This window comes from Bos taurus, chromosome 1 (assembly GCF_002263795.3).
Source record: "Bos taurus isolate L1 Dominette 01449 registration number 42190680 breed Hereford chromosome 1, ARS-UCD2.0, whole genome shotgun sequence".
NCBI lineage: Eukaryota > Metazoa > Chordata > Mammalia > Artiodactyla > Bovidae > Bos > Bos taurus.
The window spans coordinates 95,523,489-95,549,350 of record NC_037328.1 but is presented as its reverse complement, the minus strand read 5'-3'; the positions used below and the strand labels follow the sequence as shown (position 1 = coordinate 95,549,350).

The following is a 25,862-nucleotide window of genomic DNA, read 5'->3' as shown; positions in this document are numbered from 1 at the left end:
TGGATGTTGGGTTTTCATCTCAAGAAGCACAGAAATGTGCTGAGCTTATTTTCCTTCTTCCCTGTGTCAGAGCACTGTGCGTCGCTGTCCTCACCAGGGGTTCTGAGTAATTTATGCATGTCAAATATGACTGTGACAGGTATCAATAAAATTTATTCGAACAATAAACATTGATTGGGTACTTTTTAGTTTTGAAGATACGAAGAAAAATAAGACATGGCCCTTGCCCTCGGAAAAAGTTAGACATGTAAACAAAAAAATTACAACATAACATCCTTAATGCTATGACACACTATGACCCAAGCAGGAAGGAGGAGAAGGTGATTAACTCCTTCTGGGAAGGCTTCACAGGGGGTAACAAAAGTTGGGGGAAGGGAGATTGTGTTACACAGACTCCTGAATTATTTATAGAATTTTTTTTAATGTGGGGAGGGAAGGTTTTGATGATCAAATAAGTTAAATAAGCCCTTTATTATAAGATTTAGTTTACTATTATAGCTGTGATTTTAGGCAAATTTCTGAATTTCTCCATACCTCCATTGCCTTTTCTATAAATTAGTAATAGTAAAACACACCTTAAATTATTATTGTGATAACTGCAGAATACAGCTGGATCTATAGACATTAGATACACACACACATACATACACTTACATCCCTCTAATAAGAGGTAGAGCCTATGCCCATGCATCAGGAAACATTCAGTAACATAATAATTAGGGCTTATGTGTGATGAAAAAGTATCAGAGCAAAAGATGACAAAGGTTTTCCTAGTAGTGAAGTGGTATCTTAAATCCTCTTATTTTCCAAAGGGAAGGAGGAGATCACTAGAGAGAAAAGAATATCTTAGTGGCATATATCAACTGGTGAAGACATGTTACTAGTCTTCTTCAAGATCAAACTCAAAGATGAAATCAATACATGTCTTCATTTGTTTACATTTTTATTGAAGTATAGTTGATTTACAATGTTGTGTTGATTTCTGTAGTACAGCAAAGTGATTGAGTTTTAAATATACATGTATATACACATATATTCTTTTCCATTATGGTTTATTATAGGATACTGAATATAGTTCCCTGCACTATACAGCAGGACCTTATTGTTTATCTGTTTTCTATATAGTAGTTTTTATTTGCTAATCCCAAACTCATAATTCATCCCTCTTCCACCCTCTTTTCTTTGGTAAACATAAGTTTGTTTTCTATGTCTGTGAGTCTGTTTTTGTTTAGTAAATAAGTATGTTTGTATCATATTTTGGATTCCACATATATGTGATACGATAATCTCTAGGTCTATCCATGTTGCTTCAAATGGCAACAAATGTCTTCATTTGTATGATAGGATTGGTAGATGACTGGGGATAAACAAATGACATTTTGCATGGTTTTAGATACTGGGTATGATGTAAACTTTCAGTTCAGTTCAGTTGCTCGGTTGTGTCTGACTCTTTGCGACCCCATGAATTGCAGCACACCAGGCCTCCCTGTCAATCACCAACTCCCGGAGTTCACTCAGACTCACGTCCATCAAGTCAGTGATGCCATCCAGCCATCTCATCCTCTCTTGTCCCCTTCTCCTCCTGTCCCCAATCCCTCCCAGCATCAGAGTCTTTTCCAATGAGTCAACTCTTCGCATGAGGTGGCCAAAGTACTAGAGTTTCAGCTTTAGCATCATTCCTTCCAAAGAAATCCCAGGGCTGATCTCCTTCAGAATGGACTGGTTGGATCTCCTTGCAGTCCAAGGGACTCTCAAGAGTCTTCTCCAACACCACAGTTCAAAAGCATCAATTCTTTGGCTCTCAGCCTTCTTCACAGTCCAACTCTCACATCCATACATGACCACAGGAAAAACCATAGCCTTGACTAGACGGACCTTTGTTGGCAAAGTAATGTCTCTGCTTATGAATATGCTATCTAGGTTGGTCACAACTTTCCTTCCCAGGAGTAAGCGTCTTTTAATTTCATGGCTGCAGTCACCATCTGCAGTGATTTTGGAGCCCCCCAAAATAGTCTGACACTGTTTCCACTGTTTCCCCATCTGTTTCCCATGAAGTGATGGGACCAGATGCCATGATCTTTGTTTTCTGAATGTTGAGCTTTAACCCAGCTTTTTCACTCTCCTCTTTCACTTTCATTAAGAGGCTTTTTAGTTCCTCTTCACTTTCTGCCATAAGGGTGGTGTCATCTGCATATCTGAGGTTACTGATATTTCTCCTGGCAATCTTGATTCCAGCTTGTGTTTCTTCCAGTCCAGCGTTTCTCATGATGTACTGTGCATATAAGTTAAATAAACAGGGTGACAATATACAGCCTTGACGTACTCCTCTTCCTATTTGGAACCAGTCTGTTGTTCCATGTCCAGTTCTAACTGTTGCTTCCTGACCTACATACAAATGTAAACTTTAGGACTGGGATAATTTATTTTTTTATCTTGTAAGATTCTGAATGGAAAAGTGAGAACTGTTGACAGTACTTTGCTGCAATTCTCTCAAGTAAACTAAAATTCCACCAAATCTTTAGAAATGAATTGTTGCTAGTTCTAATAGGACAGCATGGGCCTGCTCTAAAATAGAGAATGTAATACTAGTAACTTCCATTTATAGAAAGCCTAAGAGTTAAGAGAATTGGCTCTGGGGTTGCATATGCCCAGGAGTTCAAATCCCAGCTTTCACTCTTGTAGATGTGTGATTTTAGAGAATTTACTCTCTCTGCTTGATCCCTCATCTGTGAAATGCAGATAATAAAACTGACTTCATAAAAGATTGTGTGAAGATTTAATGAGCTCACACATGTAAAGTACTTAGCATAGTACCTAGCACCCACAGTCTCCAAAACTGGTTATTCTTATAATTACTGTATTATATATTCTTGTGAGAGCCAAGTGTAAAAGGGGGTTGATTCTTTCTGGGAGGAGACAGAATCAGAGATGCAATCCCAGAAGAAAAATATTTATGGTACCCACTAGAAGAGCTATAGTTTTTTCAAAAAGAAAGAAAATAATAGATGTTGGCAAGAATGTAGAGAACTTGGAATTCATGTTTCTGGTAGGAATGTAAAATGATGTAGACACTTTGGAAAGAGTTTAGCAGTTTCTTACAGTGTTAAACATAGAGGTACCATATGATCCAGCAATTGGACTTCAAGTCAAGAGAAATGAATGTATAGTCAGTATAGTCGAGAGAAATGAAAACATATGTCCATAATAAAGACAGTATCTATAGTTACCGGAGTTATTTGTAATAGTCAAAAAGTGGAAACAACCCAAATATCCATTAATTGCTGTTGAGTAAAAGCAAAATGTGGTATCAGTTCAGTTCAGTCGCTCAGTCGTGTCCGACTCTTTGCGACCCCATGAATCTCAGCACGCCAGGCCTTCCTGTCCATCACCAACTCCCAGAGTTTACTCAGACTCATGTCCATCGAGTCAGTGATGCCATCCAGCCATCTCATCCTCTGTTGTCCCCTTCTCCTCCTGCCCCCAATCCCTCCCAGCATCAGAGTCTTTTCCAACGAGTCAACTCTTCACATGAGGTGGCCAAAGTACTGGAGTTTCAGCTTTAGCATCATTCCTTAGTATTCTTGCCTTGAGAACCCCATGGACAGTATGAAAAGGCAAAATGATAGGATACTGAAAGTGGAACTCCCCAGGTCAGTAGGTGCCCAATGTGCTACTGGAGATCAGTGGAGAAATAACTCCAGAAAGAATGAAGGGATGGAGCCAAAGCAAAAACAATACCCAGCTGTGGCTGTGACTGGTGATAGAAGTAAGGTCCGATGCTGTAAAGAGCAATATTGCATAGAAACCTGGAATGTCAGGTCCATGAATCAAGGCAAATTGGAAGTGGTCAAACAAGAGATGGCAAGAGTGAATGTCGACATTCTAGGAATCAACGAACTGAAATGGACTGGAATGGGTGAATTTAACTCAGATGACCATTATAAAATGCGGTATAGCCATACAATAAAATATATTGCATGCATGCTCAGTCATGTCCAACTCTTAGCAACCCCATGGACTTTAGCCCACCAGGCTCCTCTATCCATGGAGTTTTCCAGGCAAGAATACTGGAGTGGGTTCCCATTCCCTTCTCCATAGGATCTTCCCAACCCAGAGACAGAACCCCAGTCTCCTGCATTGGCAGATGAATTCTTTATCACTGAAGCACCTGGGAAGCCCAACCAGTCACAAAAAGGAGTGAAGAACAGATACGCACTACAATCTGGATGAGCCTTGAAAAAATTACACTGAGTGAAAAAAGTCAGTCCTGAAAGGCCGCATGTTGTATGATTCCATTAATACAAAATTCCCAGAATAGAAAAATCCATACACACAGAAAGTAGTGGTTGTCAGGAGCTGGGAGAAAGGGGGAGGGGAGTAGACAGTAACCACTAATAGGTACAGAGTTTCTTTTTTGGGTGACGGGAATGTTCTGGAATTAGGTAGTGGTGATGGTTGCACAGCATTAGGGATGTGCTAAAAACCACTGAATTTTACAAATGGTAAATGTTACATGAATTATTTCTTCATAAAAAAAATTTTAGGTGGACCTTCAAAGACAAGTAGGGACAGGCCAGGCAAAGCAAGGAGAATGAGGGCACCCGGACTGAGAACACCTAGGTCAAATTTCAAAAGCAATGAAAACCAAGCTTTGTTAAAAAAAATGATAAGAACCTGGTAGAATGGCTGTGCTGCTCAAAGGTAGTTAGTGGGCTGTGGGTTGTTATCTATGATGGTACAAGGAAAGAAGGAGAGAGTGTGCTGTAGAAATGTTAGCAACCTAATATTGTGTGGTTGTTGGCCTCCAGTCCTTGGACAGGATATAGAGCAAAGGTGATCATGTTTGTGTGTAGATAGGTCGCCCAAACTGCACACTAGTCCTTCACAGTAGGACCACATAGCTGGCCTTGACAGATGGGAAATGAAAACAGCGGGTTCTTCACTTTGTAAAATTTGAGAAGTATTCTCATATGGGATGCATTACAAGGAGTAACAGGCTGGAGACATAGGTTGGGAACTGAGTGCAAACAGCTTTATAAGTGAAATAGTTTGAAATCATCTTTGTCCAGAGTTCTTTGACCAATTTCTACCTAGTTATATACCATGAATGACACCGTGACACTTCTAAGCATAGATTATCTCTTAGGAGTCGAGAAAATGAGGAATCAGGCAATTTCAGAGGAAAGAAAATCTTCAAAAACAAAACAAAAACCCCTTGGAAACAGTGAGGGCACATCTATCCCTTCTTGGAGGCAACGAAAAAATACTTGGAATCATCAAAAAGCGTTAAAAGATACACATGGCACACTAATTCAAAAATCAATGATTTATTTATTGAATAAGAGAAACCAGAATAAGCCATTCCAGGAAGAGAAACTGAGTTGAGAGCTAGGTTAACAGTAGAGAGACAAAGTCAGGCAGAGGAGAAGTAGGAGATCTCATAGCTCACACTCTCCCTCTGAGGGAAAGAGCTGAGCCAGCCTGCTCAACCTTTCAGAAGCAGAGCACTATATTGATTCCAGACATTGTTATTCCTGCACACGGGGTGGTTGGGGGGGGTGGGGGTGGCAGTGGGCAGGATGAAGAAAGGAAAGGAAACCAAGGTATTGACAGCAAAACTAGCTTCTACTTTCTCAAAAGTCTTGGATGTCACTATGAAGCAACCACAAGACTTCCCCTGTTGTCACATGTCAACTCATTCTTTCCAAAGCGAGGCCACTTATTTAATGTCTAGTTTCATTAAAGTCAATAAGATTTTGTTTCAGAATCTGGGCAGTGCTAATGTAAATGCTTGTTTGTCTGGGGTTGTGCAGAATGAAGGAAGTTCATGCTCTGCGCAAGTAAAGCAATGTGTCATGTCATATTGCCAAAAGGTTGCATCATTTCTAAACTTTCCGGAAGACTGGATGGATGAGAGGTCATCTATGTTTATTTTGTGAAGTTCGGCCTACCAGGAAATGTGTGGGTACAAGAGATATTTTAGGCCCATGAGACTCTCACTTTGGATGCTTAATCCAGCAGCATGTGCTATAAGCTTCAGTCCCTAACTAAATCTTTGAAAAGAGTGGCAAGTTGTGAAGTATGCAAGGTTTTTGGCTGCACTAACAGAGCCACGTATAAAATCCTGTTGCCAAACAGAGACTAGAACCAGATGACAAAGACTGAAAACACACTCTGTGTATTGACTTTCTCTATAAAATACTCATTATAACCAAATCCAGTAATATTTGTTTCTAGAATTGCATAATCACTCACCAATCCATATTAATTAAGTCTGCAAACTGACCTTGAAAGAAGACTTTTAAACAGAATTTTTCACAGCAGGTTTCTTTGAGAATATAATAGAATTACTTCACAACAAGGAAGAAAAAATTTTTTAAGGAAGTAATTTTTAACATATCGCTTAACATATGTGATAGTTAATGGCCCACCTGCAATCCTGTTCAAGTTCGTTCATGCACATTTCATATGTCATCTTCACATCCTCCATAATCCAGAAGATAACAATATCCCTTCCCTAGAATAAACGGGTTTTCTTTACTTTTTCATGTGGTCTTGGGGGGAGGGGAGGTTGCCAAAGAAAGTTACTCACACGAAGACACTCCCAACACACAAACGCACCCCTTCCTACCCTCATCACACACATAAAGCACAAGGAAACCAAGAAACAGGAGATAATGATACTAACACCCAAAGGAAGGCAATGCCAAGAGAGGGAAGCAGAGGCCAGCTCTGTCCCCAGAATGCACAGCAGTGAACCCATACATCATCTCTATTGTTTAAGCTATTTGAGTTGAGTTTCTGTTTGAAACTCAGAGAATCCTAACACCAAAATCCAAGATATCCATCTCCCTAGCCAGACAGTACACCTCATTGTACTATTTCAATGGAGGGCCATTCTGGAGTAGCGCAATGGAGAATATTGTCTAGGTGATTGGAGTCGTTTCTATGTGACTGTTGCTCCTTGGAACACAGTCCCATTTACATATGCTACCAAGTGAGTAGTGCCCCCTAGAGTTGTGCAATGTGATATATAGAGGTAATCATAATCCACCCCGCTGTACCAGTTAGCACCGTCAGTCTCTTTACATACCTAACACTGCTTGGTCTTGGGTGAGCAAGCTTATTCTAGAACTTCCTGCCACCACCATTCCCCTTTATCATGAAATGCCTCTAAGAGAATGTTTCTCCACTATATCCTTTCCCTGGATGCTCACAGTGCAGGTACTGTCTTTTAGCTCAACCCCAGGTAGAACAAGGCCACTTCACATAGCAGATGGATGCCAGTCATTTCTATCTAATTCCTGGCTCCATAATTCTTGGCCCTAGAATTCCTTGTATTTTCCACTTTCCTAGGGGCTACAAATTCACTTAGCAACAATCAACCTCAAGTCACATGTTCTTTAATCTTTTCCAGTTCTCTGACCAAGTTTCTTCTTTGACCTACCCTTTCCTTCTATATCAGATTTGAAATCCTTGCTTTGTCTCTGCTTTTAGTATAACAGTAACTCAGAAAATATACCACTTCATTAAAAAAAAAATTTCAAATCTTGGAAGCAGTGTTTATCAAAACTTGAGAGCTTCTTTTCATGTAGGAATTTGCAGCCAGCCAAGCCCAAGATTCTTTTCTTACTGATTGTAGACAAACATTTCCAACTCATGGTATACTTCTCCAGGGGCCCTGATAATTTATTAGTGGTAGAGGGAAAGGGTCTCCTCCTCTGAAAGCACTCATGATGCAAAAGGAAAAACAAACTTCATTGCCAAGACTTTAACCCAAAACCATAAAACAAAACAAACGGGTGATAACAATAAGGAGTCATTATAAAGAAAGTGTCATCTCTTAAAGGTATACAAATGCAAAAGAAAATAAGTTGATATATGGGAAATAAGTCCAGCTATATGTTAAACATTCTTCCTGAGACCAAGGTGGAAACTCTCTTCACAGCATCTCCATGCTTCTGCCTCCCACCTGTTCTGCATCAGTTGTTTTTCAAGTCATATCAATTCTATTTCCACATGAGTCATTCGTTCATTCAGCATGTTTATTTATAGAGTCCCTGTTGTGGACTGGGAACCACTGTAGGCACCAGGAAGGCAGCAAAAAGAGGGAGAGACAAGGTCCCTGCTCTCATGGAGTTTGTAATGTAGTGAGGGAAAGACCATAAACAAATGAACATATGAACGAGGTAATTCCAAATAGTGGCAAGTCCCACAAAGACAGTAAAACAGGATCATTTTGATAGAAAATTTTATAAATTCCCACAGCTATGCCCTACTTAAAATCCTCAATTCTTTTTAAGATCCTCCATCACCTCCTACTGGTCTTCTCATTGCCTGCTTGCTGTCTGATGCATAGCTGATCGTGTTATTTCTCAGCTCAAAAATCCCCAAATGTCCATAAGTCTATTCTCCATGTCTGTTTCTCCATTGTAAATAAATTCTTCAGAGAGAGGAGAGGGTGAGATGTATGGAAAGAGTAACATGGAAACTTATATTACTATATGTAAAATAGATAGCCAATGGGAATTTGCTGTATGGTTCAGGAAACTCAAACAGGGGCTCTGTATCAACTTAGAGGGATGGAATGGCGAGGGAGATGGGTGGGAGGTTCAAAGGGAGGGGATACATGTGTACCTATAGCTAATTCATGTTGAGGTGTGACAGAAAGCAACAAAATTACATAAAGCAATTATCCTTCAATAAATAAAATTTTTAAAAAATCTCAAAATGTTCCACAGTACCATCCTTGTGAAATATTAGATGTTCCCCTGTCATTGAAGACACTCATGCTGTGATCCCAAGCTCCCTTCCAGGTCCATCTCACACATTGCATATTCTGTGCTTTAGGCAAACTGGACAACTTCTGGGACCCAGATATTCTGTGGGCTTTCTTGGCTTCCTGCCCTGCCAGGCAAACTCTGTTCAGTTCTGGATGGCTCATCCCAGAGGATATCTACCTACTGAAGCCCCTCTTCATGCTTTTCCTCCTTTCTCCCTCCATATACAAAACATGTCTTTTCCTGCCTTGGGCTCCCAGAAGACTGCATTTGTCCTTGGAACTTTTACGCTACCTTACTTTAGGTGGAAACAGCGGCAGATTTTATTTTGGGGGCTCCAAAGTCACTGCAGTGACTGCAGCCGCAAAATTAAAAGACATTTGCTCTTTGGAAGAAAAGCTATGATAAACCTAGACAGCATATTAAAAATCAGAGACATCACTTTGCCAACAAAGGTCCATATAGTCAAAGCTATGGTTTTTCAGTCGTTAAGTACAGATGTGAGAGTTGGACCATAAAGAAGGCTGAGCACTGAAGAACTGATGCTTTTGAATTGTGCTGGAGAAGACTCTTGAGAATCCCTTGGACAGCAAGATCAAACCAGACAATCCTAAAGGAAATCAACCCTGAATATCCATTGGAAGACTCTAATTCTGGGAAAGATTGAGGACAGGAGGAGAAAGGGGCAACAGAGGATGAGATGGTCAGATGGTATCGCCAACTCAATGAACAGGTGAGCAAACTCCAGGAGATAGTGAAGGACAGGGAAACCTGGCATGCTGCAGTGCACAGGGTCTCAAAGAGTCTGACATGACTTAGTGACTGAACAACAACAACAACCTTACTTTAGAGTTATTGCTACCCTATCTAATCTCCTGAGAGCAGGGATGATGGTTCCATGGTTTCTGTATTCCTATTGCCTGTCACTGGGCTTGATAAATAGTAACTTCTTGATAATATTTATTATGAAAGTGATTTAGAATGAATTGTGTGACTAACAGTAACTTCTGATGATATGAATTATTCTATCATGACTGCACTTAGTCTCTCTAGTTTGAAGTTAAGTGGTGCATTTTGCTAAAAGTGAGTCTTACATTGTGCAAAGACAGTTTAAATGGATTGGTAGTTTGAGCTGTGAAAAGAATAGAAACTAATATTATTGAGCACCTACTACATGTCAGGTATTATATGAGACACCTCAAATATATCATCCTTCATTGAAACAAGGAGACCACGTTCATGGCAAAAAGCTGGCATGTCAATATATAAATTTATCTTTCAAAGTTCAGGATAATTTCATCTAACAAATTCTGTATTTTCTTGTTTGTTTTTTAATATATCCATCTTCACTTATCTCCTTCCCCAATTAGGGTAAAGATTTGTCTCTTTCTTTTACTTCTTTTTTTTTCCTCACTGCTGTATTCCCAGCACCCAGATAGAATAGTGCTGGGTAACCAAAGTAGACACTCAAAACATGTTTAACAGATAATTTGACCTTAATGGAATTTTTTTTCTGTCCCTACACATTCTATCTTAGTAGGTCTTAGCATTGGTCCCTGAGAACAAAATGACCATTTTGAACATTTGCACGTGAAGACCACGTTCTTCTCTGCTGTAAATAAAACTCAAACATTTGTCCCAAGTGACCCAGCTTCACAGGTGTACATCCTGAGAACCAGAAACATCTGGGTGAAGACGGAGGGGAAAAACCTGCAACGTTCCAACCCCACAAAACTTTTTAAAAGACAAAATGAGAGAAAGCTTTAAGAACAGCCAAAGCTTTTTGCAAAAAGAATTCCCTTGTGGAGTAAGGGAAAAATTTGGAACAGAGGTTTCCCTGGGGCTGGAAGTGTTACTGGCCTCAAGGATCATCTGAACCAACAGCACGGCTTGAGTCAGTGTGGGTTCCAAGTTCAACGCCTGCCAAATCCAGGATTTCTCCTCCCCAGTTCTAAAGACAAAAGAGAGAAATTAAATCTGCTGGAGATCTGAGGTACAAGGGAAAGTACAACTAAAAGGGGGAGCCATTTCTATTTATCTTTTAATACCAGGCTGCTCTTTTAGTTGGCGTTCCTCAGATTCTTGCGTAACAGTGTTTCATTTACTTATGTGTGGGTGTTGCTAGTAACTGTACACTCTTTTCTTCAATAAATAAGGCAGGTGGGACATTACCATTAGAAAATATATTGATTTGCCTTTTTTTGAACTTGCAGGATAAGGTAGTAAGCCTGTTTGTTTCAAGATATCCACCTAAATAAACACTAAAAATTCTAAACAGCAAATATTTCTTAGACTTCAGCCCAGGAAATTGCTGCATTTTTAAAATGTTTTCTCCTCTATTTGAGTCTTTACCTCTTTTGCACCTGAACTGTGAAAAGAAACCAAAGAACAGTTATTTTTCCCATTCTGGCTCAGCCTTTGTTTTTAATCTTGTCTTTGAAATGGCAACACCAAGGTCAACAGTGGCTTCTCTAAGTGGTAGATGCTTTCCCCTTGCCAAAGGAGATAAAGAGTGAGGATAAAGGAACATCTGACTTTATGACCCCAACACATGATACAAGGAGGAATATCTATTTGGCTCTTTATCCTTTTTAAATTCATCTCTTAGTTATTAGTGTTAGTCACTCAGTCGTGTCCGACCCTTTGTGATCCCCTGGACTGTAGCCCACCAGGCTCCTCTGTCCATGGAATTCTCCAGGCAAGAGTACTGGAGTGGGTTGCCATTCCCTTCTCCAGGGGATCTTCCTGACCCAGGAATCGAACCCGGGTCTCCTGCATTACAGGCAGATACTTTACCATCTGAGCTATAGGGAAGTTCTCATCTCTTAACTTTCTAATATTCCCCTCACTCAAAGTTCAGATTCAATCAATATTTATGTTTCCATCATATGCCATTCATGTGATACATGTTAATAGAGTGATTTACTCCTTTATTTAATAGCTATTTATTATTAATACTCATCAGACCTTGTCTAGACTCCAGGGTTAAAACCACAAAGAAGAAAGGGTCTCTTCCCTAAAGTTTAAGGGTGGATAAACAATTAAAGTATGGTTGGTACTATGATTAGACAAACCTTTAATATGGTAGAGGAAGGGAAGAACATCTAACACTGTTACAAGAAGACAGTAGAAAGCACCTTTAAAAATGTCATCACTAGGAGTTAACCCACAAAAAGGGAAAAAAAAAACAGAGAAAAGTATTTGCAAAAGTCCAGAGGCAAGACACAGCAAGCGACCTTATAAAACTACAAATAGTTCATTGTAGTTGAAGGGTATGCTGCAAGGAGTGGTAGTCAGACACGTGAGAGAGAGAAAGACCAGACCGAGAAAAAGCTTTATATCTTGTGGACCAAGGGAGTCAGTAAAGAATGTTAAACAGGGCTGAGGGAAGGGACATGATTACAGATTCAGGAATATTGCTGTGGGTTCAGTGTGAAGATTAGAAACCAAGAGACCTGTTGGAATGTTTGGTGGTAATCCAAAGAGTAAAGGCTACCCAAACTCAACTAGTGACAGTGCAACTGGAAACGAGCCCTTGGAGCTGAGAATTGTTTGGGGCAGGTACAATGTTCAGGATCTGCCTACTGATTGGCTCTAAGGGTCAGAGAAAAGGAGTCAAGGAGAAAGAGCAGGTTTTGGAGGAGAAATGAAAAGAATTCAAATGTGGCCTGACTGAGTGAAGATACCTGTGGGACATCCAGGTGTAGACATCCAGCAGACTTTGTGTAATATAGGTCTGAGGCTCAAGAGTGCCTTCTGAGTCACTGGCATGCTTTCAAAGGTTATTAGCATGTAAACATTCATTGTAGATAAGACAATGGATAGAATCACGTAGGCAACGTAGGTAATGGGAGACGGAAAGAGAACCAAGGTCAGAGACTTGAGGACACTGATCTATAAGGAGGGCAGAGGAAACCATGTCCAAAAGGGGACTGAGAAGGGGCCACGGCAGGTACAGGAGAGAAACTAGGAGAATGCGGTTGAGTAGAAGACAAGGGAAGAGGGCAGGCATTCTAGCAGAGAAGGGAGAGATTGTTGTTGTTGCTCAGTCGCTGTTGTGTCTGACTCTTTGAGACTTCATGGACTGCAGCATGCTAGGCTTCCCTGTCCTTCACTATCTCCTGGAGTTTGTACAAACTCATGTCCATTGAGTCGGTGATGCCATCCAACCATCTCATTCTTTGTTGTCCCCTTCTCTCGCCTTCAATCTTTCCCAGCATCAGGGTCTTTTCCAGTGAGTCAGCTCTTTGCATCAGGTGGCAAAAGTGTTAGAGCTTCAGCTTCAGCATCAGTCCTTCCAATGAATATTCAGGGTTGATTTCCTTTGGGATTGACTGGTTTGATATTCTTGCTGTCCAAAGGACTCTCAAGAGTCTTCTCCAACACCACAATTCAAAAACATCAATTCTTTAGTGCTCAGTCTTTCTTGTGGTTCAATTCTCACATCTGTACATGACCACTGGAAAAACCATAGCTTTGACTATATGGACCTTTGTTGGCAAAATGATATCTCTGATTTTTAATATGCTGTCTAGGTTTGTCACAGCTTTTCTTCCAAGTAGTAAGTGTCTTTTAATTTCCTGGCTGCAGTCATCATCCACAGTGATTTTGGAGCCCAAGAAAATAAAATCTGTCACTGTTTCCACTTTTTCCTCATCTATTTGCCATGAAGCAATGGGACCAGATGCCATGATCTTAGTTTTTTGAGTGAGTTTTAAGTCAGCTTTTTCAGGGAGAGATGGACAGTGTGAAATGCTGAGAGGTCAAGTCAGATAAGAAATGAGAATGTTCATGAGATTTAGCAAAACGGTGGCCATTTGTGACCTGAGAGTAGGTTCAGAGGAGAGGTGTGGGCCAAAGCAGTCTATTGTCAGTTGAGAGGGAAGGATGGCGAGGAAGCTGCAGAAAATGTGCAGAGTTATTTCAAGAACATGGGCTGTGAGCAGGAAAACAAGGATAAGAGAAAAATGGACAGGGAGGGAAAGGAGAGTTGGAGGGAGGATTTTTTTTTTTTTTTAAAGAGTCTTAAGGATAGTTAAATGGGAAGTATTTAATGAAAATATCAATGTTGGAATATATAGGGAGGGTAATTGTTAGAGGAAAGTGCTTGGAAAGGCCCAAAGTGATGAGAACCTAAGTACAGGTAGAGAGGTTAGTCTTAAGGGAAGGTATGCACAGGTATAAAGACAGGTGAGGTGAGCGAGGCAGGGCTGGCAGGAAAGTATGGGCATTCCTGTCTGCAGCCTCAAAGTAGCAGGCAAGGTCATCTGCAGTTGGGGTGAGGTAGAAGTATGAAGAAATGGAGCAGAAGGTTTCATGTAAATGGAGGAAAAGACGTATAAAGATGCTGTGGAGACTGAGGAACACAGCTGACCAGGGAAGCAGGAGTTCTGGGGCTGTGCTAATGACCCAGATGTTATAGGAGTGGATTTGGAGCACACCCCTCCCAAGAGGTGGATGAGCTTTTCCAGCAGTGCCCCCAGCCTTGAGCACAAAGAAGGGAGACAGCTGAGAGTGGAAGAGCTTTGCCTGAAATTCCTGATGGAAAGACAACTTGAAAATACTGCAGGGGAAGCACAAAGTTCAAGAGTGAGCCAGGTTTCTGGGAGTAGGGGCAGTGCCACAGTTGTCATATTTTTGAAAATAATATACTCATATATTTTTACTCTAAGTAACTCCCAAAGCATAGTCCTCCTGACTCTCATACTGGGTAGGTTATCAGTGGAGCATGAACACTGGCCATCTTGGAAATATTGAGGGGAATATTTGATTGTCACTGATTATGAAGTGCTGTTGGCATTTAGTGGATGAAGGTCAGGGATGTTAGAAATCCAACAGTGCCTGGGACCATCCCACCCAAGCAAGAATTTTCCTGCTTGTAATGTAAAGCAGGGCTGCTCCCATTGAGGATCACTGGCAGAAAATGTGGTAGCCAGCCTCCAGCCGAGCCCCCATTGATCCTGGTCTCCTGGTATTCACACCCTTGTCTTGTCCCTCCCACATTGTGCTAAGATGGATCTACGTGATGGGTGGAATATAGCAGAAGTGAGTCATTCTGGAGATTAGGTTATAAAAGATTGCAGCTCCTATCTTGGTCACGCTGTCTCTTGGATCGTTCGCTCTGGGGGAAGCCCTGTGGTCAGCAGCTCTATAGAAAGGGCCTCAAGTGAACAACTGAAGCCTCCTCCCAGCATCCATGTGACTGAGCTTAGAATCGAATCCTTTAATTGCACTCAAGTCTTCAGAGACTCTAGTCCCTAAGAACTGGAGTGTAACCACCCAACTAAGCCACTTCATGACTCCTGATCATCAGAATCTACGTGAAATTCTAAACAGCTGTTGTTTTAAGTTGCTAAGTTTGGGGAGTAATTTAGTTCAGGGCAAGGCTAGACTTGATAGCCAGACACAGTAGACTCAGTCCATTGAGTTTTAACAGAAGTCATGGGAGTGATAACTCAGGATGTGATGTAAAGGAAGTTTGTGCCTACTTAAAGTGAAAGGGGAAGTAGCAGTTCCCGGGGGAAGAGGGGAGAACATAAGGGGAAGAAAAGGAAGCATTCAAGCACTTGGGTCCTAACTTCTCTTTGAGGGCCACTCTTGGTGGTTGCGCAGCTTGTTCACTGAATACAGATGCCTGGCCAAGGAGCCAAGTAGTCAGTTTTAAACTGAGAGGTATTAAAAATTTCTTTAACTGACAAGTTTATACCCCATCCTACCTGCTCACAAAATAGAGAGCTAAAGAAAATAGTTTATAAAGAAATTTGTTAAACCTTTATTTTTTTAATATATTTTCCAGTTTGTAATGGATTACATTTTTTCCCCCACTGAAGCATCAATGCAGTAATTACAGCAATTACCTGATTTTTTCCCCTAAAGTAAAAAGAAAACATTAAATGTAAATACCCAATTCATTTGCCTTTAGATAAAATCCCCAGGGCATTCAGTCACACCCCCCCCCCAAAGCATAGTATCTAAATGGCAAAATGAGCAATATCAGATAACCTAGACTTCACATAACTTGACCATTGACTATTATGAAAAAAAAATTGCTTCTTAATAAAGTGTGACAAAGATCTCAAAAATTAACGAGTGCTAAGGTGGTGGGAGTTGAGGCTCTACGTACCTACAAAATTGCTTCCTCTCCACAGTAGAGTGCAAAAAGAAAGGAAGAAGAAGAGGAAAACCAGAGAGGAAGATAAACATCCCATTTCTTAGCATTTATCCTCATTTTTATTTTGCCCCTACTTCTCCATTTATCTATTCTGTTCTCCCACTTTATTTTGAAGCCAGGAAATAACTTTCCTCAAACTGAAGTCGACACACTGTCAAGATTTTCAGGTTTTACTTGGTGTTAAATCTTTAGAGAAGAGGGCAGGTACTGTAGTGGGTCAATGAAAAACCAAAGAAAAATAAATCTGTGGATGTGTAGGGACTTAAGGAGGTTCCCAAAAGATGAATATTTCATCTTCCTACTGGATTTCATATGACAGGGGAGAATACAGGCCAGACCCATGCTAGCTGAGGCTTATCAACAGTTCTTAATGAAAAGGAACTGAAGGGTAACAGCAAAAATTTTGATTCAAAGCCCCATTACCTTTAGCCCCTTGCTGCTCAGAGTGTGATGCAGCCACAGCAGCATTACCTGGGAGCTTGTTGGAAATGCAACATCTTAAGCTCTGGCTCAGACGTGCTGAACCAGAGTCTGCAAATGCATGAATCGTATGCACACTACAGCTTAAGAAGCGTTGTTTTAGAGTTCATTAAACAGAAGCATGTAAGATAAAGCACATGTAGTTCTCAACACTTCTGAGTGTTCATAAGAGTTTTAATTAAAGAACCCCTTTAGGTATGGTTACACATAGAAATCTCATCCAGGTGAACTCGAACCATAACTGTTAAGATTTTTATATTAAGATGAGCAAAAACAGATAAGCAGTACCTCTGGAAATTTATGTTTTAATGAATACCTACCTACCTGTATCTGGAGGGTGCTGCGCACTACAGAACTACCTATTAAATACTGTAGTAAGAGAGAAACGGCAACCCACTCCAGTATTCTTGTCTGGGAAATCCCATGAACCGAGAAGCCTGTGGTGGACTATAGTCCATGAGGACGCAAAAGAGTCGAACACAGCTTAGCAACTAAACAGCAAGAATTTGAGTATTTGCATATTGAGCATTTATCCCAAAATCACTTGTTGGACATGTACGTGGGCAAGGCTCTAGTCTTAGAACACTACTTACTGAAGTAAGTAATCTTTTTTTTCAACTTAAACTACAACTCATTAAAGTCAAGATCTGCATATGATTGAAGAGGTTTTAAATTAAGAAAAAAATTTTAAATTCACTCTCTTGTTTTTAACACAGTCAATAGGAAGATAAATTTTCTATAGGAAAAATATTAGAAACTATACATTTGAAATATACTTTCTGCTTAATTTACATGAACAATCTGGGACCAGGAAAAGAAGATGAAGGCACAAGACAAGGAAAAAAGTAGGGAAGCTCAAAAAAGCAGATTAAGAATGAGATGGTGAGAGATGAACAGAGACAGCGAGGCAGTGTACAGTGAGGCAGACACGCATGCAATAGTATGTGAGGCCTTAGGCACATTAGAGCTGCTTCTGTAATAACCTGATATACATTTGAATTCAGAGTAAAAGATCATTTTCTGTTACTTCTTTTTGTAAAATTATGTACCACTTAACCAACCATGACTAATCTTATCAAATACTGTCAGCCTTAAAATCGAGGGTCTGCAGCAGCCCTTTTGTGCTTAGAGGAACTCAAGTATCATCTCCAACTGTAAGAGGAGGATTAATTAATTATCAACAAGGATAATTTGTAGAGTTCTATTTATTGTGCTCTAAAAGACCATTGTAAGGACCTTGCCACCTATTAGTCATCAAAGAAATGATATAATTAGACTGTATCTGCACACTATGATACCAGGCTAGTAATCAGCTATTCTTTTCTAAAAGATATCCAAGAATACAGGTGACATTTCAGTAAATTCATGTAAAATTGACAGCTAATGTATTCATCAGAAATATAAGATGTGGGAATTCCCTGGTGGTCCAGTAGTTAAGACTTGCTTTCACTGCTTTTTTCACTGCCTCTCCCTGGTTAGGGAAAAAATCCCAGAAGCTATGCAACCAAAAAAAAAAAAAAATGTATATATATGTGTGTGTGTGTGTGTGTGTGTGTGTGTGTATCTATTTTATTTAAAAAATGAAATTAAAATTTATTTTAATAGAGGGCCATAACAAACTGAGTGAAGTATTAGGACTCATTGATTTTATTATCCCATGAACATTAAAACCCTTTTTCACTTTTAAGGTAGAATTCTTACAGGCTAGAATCTTCTCAAGGCTTACATTGCTCCAGGATGAACTAGCACATAGAAGATGGGTATACAAACCTGTTCAGCCCCAGATTACATTTTGTGCATTGCAACAATAATGTGCAAGGAAGCAAAGAGATGGAAAATTCATATAGAGAGAGCAAATTGAGATTTCCCATGCAAGTTATTCTAGAAATGCGAAGTATCTTACTTACGATAACCCAAGAATTGAAATATTGGTTGTCATGTTCACTACCACACAGACAACACAGAGTGAAAGGCTTTCATGTTTTAAATGAAACAAGCAGAGGAGGGAACAAGATTCGCCTTGCTGAAGCTCCATAAGGCAAAGTCATTTGGGTGATTGTGAATGGAAATAAATATTCTATACAAAGCAGAAAACATAGCTTTTAGAAGATAAGCTGCTTTTTAAAAGATGAATCTGTGATTCCACAATGACATAAAAGCTGAAGTGTTATTTCCTAGTCCTTATTACATTTTAACTGTCACTGAAACTACAGTAATAGAAAAATTATACTTTTATATATAATGTGACTATGAATTATCCATTCATTACAAGCATTTTACCCCTTGTCTCTTTAGATATAATTATAGCCTTGCTCTCTAGCAGTTTAGAAAACAGGATGTTGGTCAATAAAAATGCCAGTTAAGTGAGTACATATTCATTTTCTCTGAGTTACTTTGTCTTCTTTTGTTCTTTGTTCTTTCCTCCCAAACTGGGCAATAGATATGTGTCCTAGAGTTCTAACTTTTCCTTCCAAAAACTAGCAGGAACAATAAATAACTCTGTAAAATTTCCACTGTTTTTTAGTCTCTGACATTGTCATGTAGTAAAGAGTTTTGTATGTTAGACCACCAGATGTACTGAATCTAGATAGATTCCTAAAATACTAGATAACAGCATTTGGCTCTAAGTACACTTTTTAAAATATTGTTTGTATATGCATATTTCTATGTGTGCTTTATATGTATATCATTTCTACTAGATTGTCATTTCCAGGAGGATGGAGACTGTCTTCTTCTTTCTGTATTCCTGGAACACAGAATAGCATAGTTTCTAGTATAAGTAAGTATGTGATACATTTGTTTACTCATTGACTCATTTTTATTGAGCACCTACTATGTTCCTACTGTTTCTAAATGCTGGGGATATAGAAATAAAGAAAAAAGAGGAAAAGTTTCTGCTCTTATTGTGTTATATTCTACAGGAGTGTGTGGCCATTCCTTTCTCCAGGGAATCTTCCCAATCTAGAGATTGAACCTGGGTCTCCTGCATTGTGGGCAGTTTGTTTACCATCTGAGCCACCAGGGAAGCCCATGTTATATTCTAGTAGGTAATAATCAACAAAGAAATAAAACACACTGTGTATACTTTGAGAGAAAAAAAAATTAGACTGCACAATGGATGGAAAGTGATGCATATGAGACACTACCAGATCAGTTCAGTTCAGTCACTCAGTCGTGTCCGACTCTTTGCGACCCCATGAATCACAACACTCCAGGCCTCCCTGTCCATCACCAACGCCCGGAGTTCACTCAGACTCACGTCCATCGAGTCAGTGATGCCATCCGGCCATCTCATCCTCTGTCGTCCGCTTCTCCTCCTGCCCCCAATCCCTCCCAGCATCAGAGTCTTTTCCAATGAGTCAACTCTTGGCATGAGGTGGCCAAAGGACTGGAGTTTCAGCTTTAGCATCATTCCTTCCAAAGAAATCCCAGGACTGGTCTACTTCAGAATGGACTGGTTGGATCTCCTTGGAGTCCAAGGGACTCTCAAGAGTCTTCTCCAACACCACAGTTCAAAAGCATCAATTCTTCGGCACTCAGCTTTCTTCACAGTCCAACTCTCACATCCGTACATGACCATAGGAAAAACCATAGCCTTGACTAGATGGACCTTTGTTGGCAAAGTAATGTCTGTGCTTTTGAATATGCTATCTAGGTTGGTCATAACGTTCCTTCCAAGGAGTAAGCGTCTTTTAATTTCATGGTTGCAGTCAACATCTGCAGTGATTTTGGAGCCCCCCAAAATTAAGTCTGACACTGTTTCCACTGTTTCCCCATCTATTTGCCATGAAGTGATGGGACTGGATGCCATGATCTTCATTTTCTGAATGTTGAGCTTTAAGCCAGCTTTTTCACTCTCCTCTTTCACTTTCATCAAGAGGCTTTTGAGTTCCTCTTCACTTTCTGCCATAAGGGTGGTGTCATCTGCATATCTGAGGTTATTGATATTTCTCCTGGCAATCTTGATTCCAGCTTGTGCTTCTTCCAGTCCAGCGTTTCTCATGATGTACTCTGCATATAAGTTAAATAAGTAGGGTGACAATATACAGCCTTGACGTACTCCTTTTCCTATACGGAACCAGTCTGTTGTTCCATGTCCAGTTCTAACTGTTGCTTCCTGAACTGCATACAGATTTCTCAAGAGGCAGGTCAGGTGGGTCTGGTATTCCCATCTCTTTCAGAATTTTCCACAGTTTATTGTGATCCACACAGTCAAAGGCTCTGGCATAGTCAATAAAGCAGAAATAGATGTTTTTCTGGAACTCTCTTGCTTTTTCCATGATCCAGTGGATGTTGGCAATTTGATCTCTGGTTCCTCTGCCTTTTCTAAAACCAGCTTGAACATCAGGAAGTTCACGCTTCACATATTGCTGAAGCCTGGCTTGGAGAATTTTGAGCATTACTTTACTAGCATGTGAGATGAGTGCAATTGTGCGGTAGTTTGAGCATTCTTTAGCATTGCCTTTCTTTGGGATTGGAATGAAAACTGACCTTTTCCAGTCCTGTGGCCACTGCTGAGTTTTCCAAATTTGCTGGCCTATTGAGTGCAGCACTTTCACAGCATCATCTTTCAGGATTTGGAATAGCTCAACTGAAATTCCATCATCTCCACTAGCTTTGTTCGTAGTGATTCTTCCTAAGGCCCACTTGACTTCACATTCCAGGATGTCTGGCTCTAGGTGAGTGATCACATCATCATGATTATCTGGGTCATGAAGATCTTTTTTTGCACAGTTCTTCTGTGTATTCTTGCCACCTCTTCTTAATATTTTCTGCTTGTGTTAGGTCTATACCATTTCTATCCTTTATTGAGCCCATCTTTGCATGAAATGTTCCCTTGGTATCTCTAATTTTCTTGAAGAGATCCCTGGTCTTTCCCATTCTGTTGTTTTCCTCTATTTCTTTTCATTGATCACTGAGGAAGGCTTTCTTATCTCTCATTGCTATTCTTTGGAACTCTGCATTCAGATGCTTATATCTTTCTTTTTCTCCTTTGCTTTTCACTTCTCTTCTTTTCACAGCTGTTTGTAAGGCCTCCCCAGACAGTCATTTTGCTTTTTTACATTTCTTTTCCATGGGGATGGTCTTGATCCCTGTCTCCTGTACAATGTCACAAACCTCATTCCATAGTTCATCAGGCACTCTATCAGATCTAGGCCCTTAAATCTATTTCTCACTTCCACTGTATAATCATAAGGGATTGATTTAGGTCATACCTGAATGGTCTAGTGGTTTTCCCTACTTTCCTCAATTTAAATCTGAATTTGGTAATAAGGAGTTCATGATCTGAGCCCACAGTCAGCTCTTGGTCTTGTTTTTGTTGACTGTATAGAGCTTCTCCATCTTTGGCTGCAAATAACATAATCAATCCGATTTCGGTGTTGACCATCTGGTGATGTCCATGTGTAGAGTCTTTTCTTGTGCCGTGTCCGAGGTCAGGGGTGGCGGCTGAGAGGAGCTACCCCACGCCAAGGCCAGGGGCTGCGGCTGGGAAGACCAACCCCACGTCCAAGAAGCGGTGGCTGCGTGGGCGCAGGAGGGCCTAAAGGAGCTATCCCACGTTGAAGGTCAGCAAGGGCGGTGGTGAGGAGATACCCCTCGTCCAAGGTAAGGAGCAATGGCTGCACTTTGCTGGAGCAGCCGTGAAGAGATACCCCACACCCAAGGTAAGAGAAACCCAAGTAAGATGGTAGGTGTTGCAAGAGGGCATCAGAGGACAGACACACTGAAACCATAGTCACAGGAAACTAGTCAATCTAATCACACTAGGACCACAGCCTTGTCTAACTCAATGAAACTAAGCCATGCCCATGGGGCAACCCAAAACGAGCGGGTCATAGTGGAGAGGTCTGACAGAATGTGGTCCACTGGAGAAGGGAATGGCAAACCACTTCAGTATTGCCTTGAGAACCCCATGAACAGTATGAAAAGGCAAAATGATAGGATACTGAAAGAGGAACTCCCCAGGTCAGTAGGTGGCCAGTGTGCTGCTGGAGATCAGTGGAGAAATAACTCCGAAAGAATGAAGGAATGGAGCCAAAGCAAAAAGAATACCCAGCTGTGGATGTGACTGGTGATAGAAGCAAGGTCCAATGCTGTAAAGAGCAATATTGCATAGGAACCTGGAATGTCAGGTCCATGAATCAAGGCAAATTGGAAGTGGTCAAACAGGAGATAGCAAGAGTGAATGTCGACATTCTAGGAATCAGAGAACTCAAATGGACTGGAATGGGTGAATTTAACTCAGATGACCATTATATCTACTACTGCGGGCAGGAATCCCTCAGAAGAAATGGAGTAGCCATCATGGTCAACAAAAGAGTCTGAAATGCAGTACTTGGATGCAATCTCAAAAACGACAGAATGATCTCTGTTCGTTTCCAAGGCAAACCATTCAATATGACAGTAATCCAAGTCTATGCCCCAACCAGTAATGCTGAAGAAGCTGAAGTTGAATGGTTCTATGAAGACTTACAAGACGTTTTAGAACTAACACCCAAAAAAGATGTCCTTTTCATTATAGGGGACTGGAATGCAAAAGTAGGAAGTCAAGAAACACCTGGAGTAACAGGCCAAATTTGGCCTTGGAATACAGAATGAAGCAGGGCAAAGACTAATAGAGTTTTGCCAAGAAAATGCACTGGTCATAGCAAACACCCTCTTCCAACACTACCAGATAAAGGATGGTTATAGTAGAAGCTGTGCTGTGCCACCTAGATCTCCCTTCAGGAAGGGATGCTCATTCCCCCAGCTGCCACAAAAGCTGGCTACTGAGTCATAGCTGAGTCCTCTCTAGGACCTGCTCTTGATAGGAGGAAGCTGCCTTGCCCAAGATTACCCTCCTCTCCAGGGTTAGCCTACATCTGATAATCACCTCGTGCAGTGAAACTGATCTCCCTTGCCTCAACTGGAACAGTTCTGAGGCTCCAGCTCCAGAGCTCCCTGTAGGATCAGCTGAGGCCTTTGTTGTAACTGTATCAACAATTTGGCATCTTCCACTTTTCAATGTTGCTTCCTTCATTCTCAACCATCACAAGTGTGAATCCTGAATATACTCCTCAGTAAATTCCCTCATACAAATCTCATAGTCATAGTGAGCAAGGAGATAATGACATTTAGATTTTTTTCCAAGTACAGTTGTCAAATGGGGCTTCCCGAGTTGTGCTAGTGTGCAAGAACCCACCTGCCAATGAAGGAGACGTAAGAGATGCGGGTTTAATCTCTGCATTGGGAACATCCCCTGGAGGAGGACATGGCAATCCACTCCAATATTCTTGCCCGGAGACTCCCATCAACAGAGGCTACAGTCCATAGGGCTGCAAAGAGTTGGACATGACTGAAGCGACTTAGCATGCATGTGATTCTGAGTTGAGGGAAGTGGAGCTGAGGCTTTGAATCTGGGAGTTGTTAGAGTAGTTAAAGCTATCAGTTCAGTTCAGTCGCTCAGTCATGTCCGACTCTTTGCGACCCCATGGACTGCAGCATGCCAGGCCTCCCTGTCCTTCACCAACTCCCAGAGTTTACTCAAACTCATGTCCATTGAGTCGGTGATGCCGTCCAACCATCTCATCCTCTGTCGTCCCCTTCTTCTCCTGCCTTCAATCTTCCCCAGTATCAGGGTCTTTTCAAATGAGTCAGCTCTTGCATCAGGTGGCCAAAGTATAGTTAAAGCTATAGGACTAAATAAAAATCACCTGGGGAGTAAATGGAATTAGAGAATAAAAGAGGGCCTAGAGTGAATTTTGGAGACCTCTGATATTTAAATATCAGGAGTGATGGATAGAAACAGCAAAGAAAATTGAAAAGAAGTGGCTATTGTGATGGCAAAACAGTGGAATGGTGTCTTGGTAACCAAGAAGGAAAAATGCTTCAAGGAGGAGGGAATAATCAACTTACTGGGTCAAATGCTATCAATAGATCAAACCAATGAAAGCTGAACTGATGATTAGTTTTCGCAGCATTGATAGTAATTTCAGTGGAATGGTGGAGACAAGAGTACAATTTATTGAATGAATATAGCATACTTATAAGTTAAGATTTGTTAAATGCCTGTTATATTAAAAGGATATATCTCTGCTTCTTCCTTATTTTAGAAGGTAAGTGATCTGTATTCTCAGTGCCTAGAACAATGCCTGGCACATGTAATATGCTTATTGTAATTTTTGAATGATGAATTAATTATATGCTGCCATTTTTGGTGAGTACACAGCATTACTGATCTTATGGTATAGAGTTGTAAGCACAAAGGAGATTATAATCTTTCTTCTTTATTCAACTACCTCTTCTTATGATCCTGCAAACCATGGGCTAAGTTGGGATTAAAATTCAAACCTTCAAATAATTTCTTCATTTTATCTACTGCAACACCCTGGTGTATGAAACGTTTGCTTTATGTAACTATAAAATCACCTTAAGTTCAAAGGTGAGAAGTTTTTTCTGAATGTACAAATAGTTACTCACCTAATTCCTCAGTGAGATCTCTTAATGCTTCTAAATAGATAAAAGCGTATGAAACTTTTTTTTTTGTATGAAACTTTCTAATTAAAAGTTTAATTTTTAGCAGCAAGGTTCTACTTATGGCACAAAGAACTATGTTCAATATCCTATGATAAACCATAATGAAAAAAATTTTTTTAATGTATGTATGTGTATAGCAATCACTTTGGTGTATAGCAGTAATTAACACAGCACTGTGAATCAAATATACTTCAATAAAAAATTAATTTTAAAAGTTTACTGTTTAATTCTCTATTTTCATTGGTTACTAAGGAGTCTACGTTGTGGTAAAAGTTTCATTTTACTGAAATAGAGGAGTACGGGATTTAGGATTAATTCTTCTCATCCCAAACAAAAAATTTCCTTGCTTGTTTCTTCTCAGTTAAGGCTTTAATAAACAATAAAACATAAACTTAATCATTTGAACAAACTTTAATGCTCTTTCATGTGCTTGGTGATTTTTTTTGAAGAATGATTTTAGATGATGCAATTCAAACTGAGATAAATTTATATTGCACTAGTCACTTGTACTCAAAACAGTCTAGTTTATTTTCAACTAATCTATGTATTTAACATCAAAAACCAGACAGTAAAAAAATGCAGTATTGTGAAATTTTCTAATCTGTTTTATGGAGTCAGATTTTGAATGTTGTACTCACAAAAATACTACTTGTAGCTAATACCACTGAACCAGCCTTGGCAGAAAATTCAAAAAGCAACTGTCAAGTGCAGAAAACTAGAGACCAGATTAATAAAATTTTATTCTGATAAGTATTGCTAATCAATGCTGCTGATGCCGATGCCAAAATCAAAAGTGTAACTTACTTGTCTCATTGGCTAATTTGTTATAAAAATTTTTTTCTGGAAGTGTCAGATGGTCTAAAAGAAAACAGAAAACGTCAGCTGTATTCATGGAGACAATGACCAAGCATGAG

General features: G+C 40.2%; 1 long non-coding RNA gene across 2 annotated transcripts in view; it reads left to right on the top strand.

Moving 5' to 3' along the window:
* LOC112447728 (uncharacterized) overlaps positions 1 to 25,862 on the top strand; it is a 55,091-nt gene that overhangs the window by 3,635 nt on the left and 25,594 nt on the right. For both annotated transcript variants that reach the window (XR_009495161.1, XR_009495163.1), the window contains exon 2: positions 1,473 to 25,862. This is a non-coding gene — a long non-coding RNA (uncharacterized lncRNA). The remainder of the gene's footprint in view (positions 1 to 1,472) is intronic.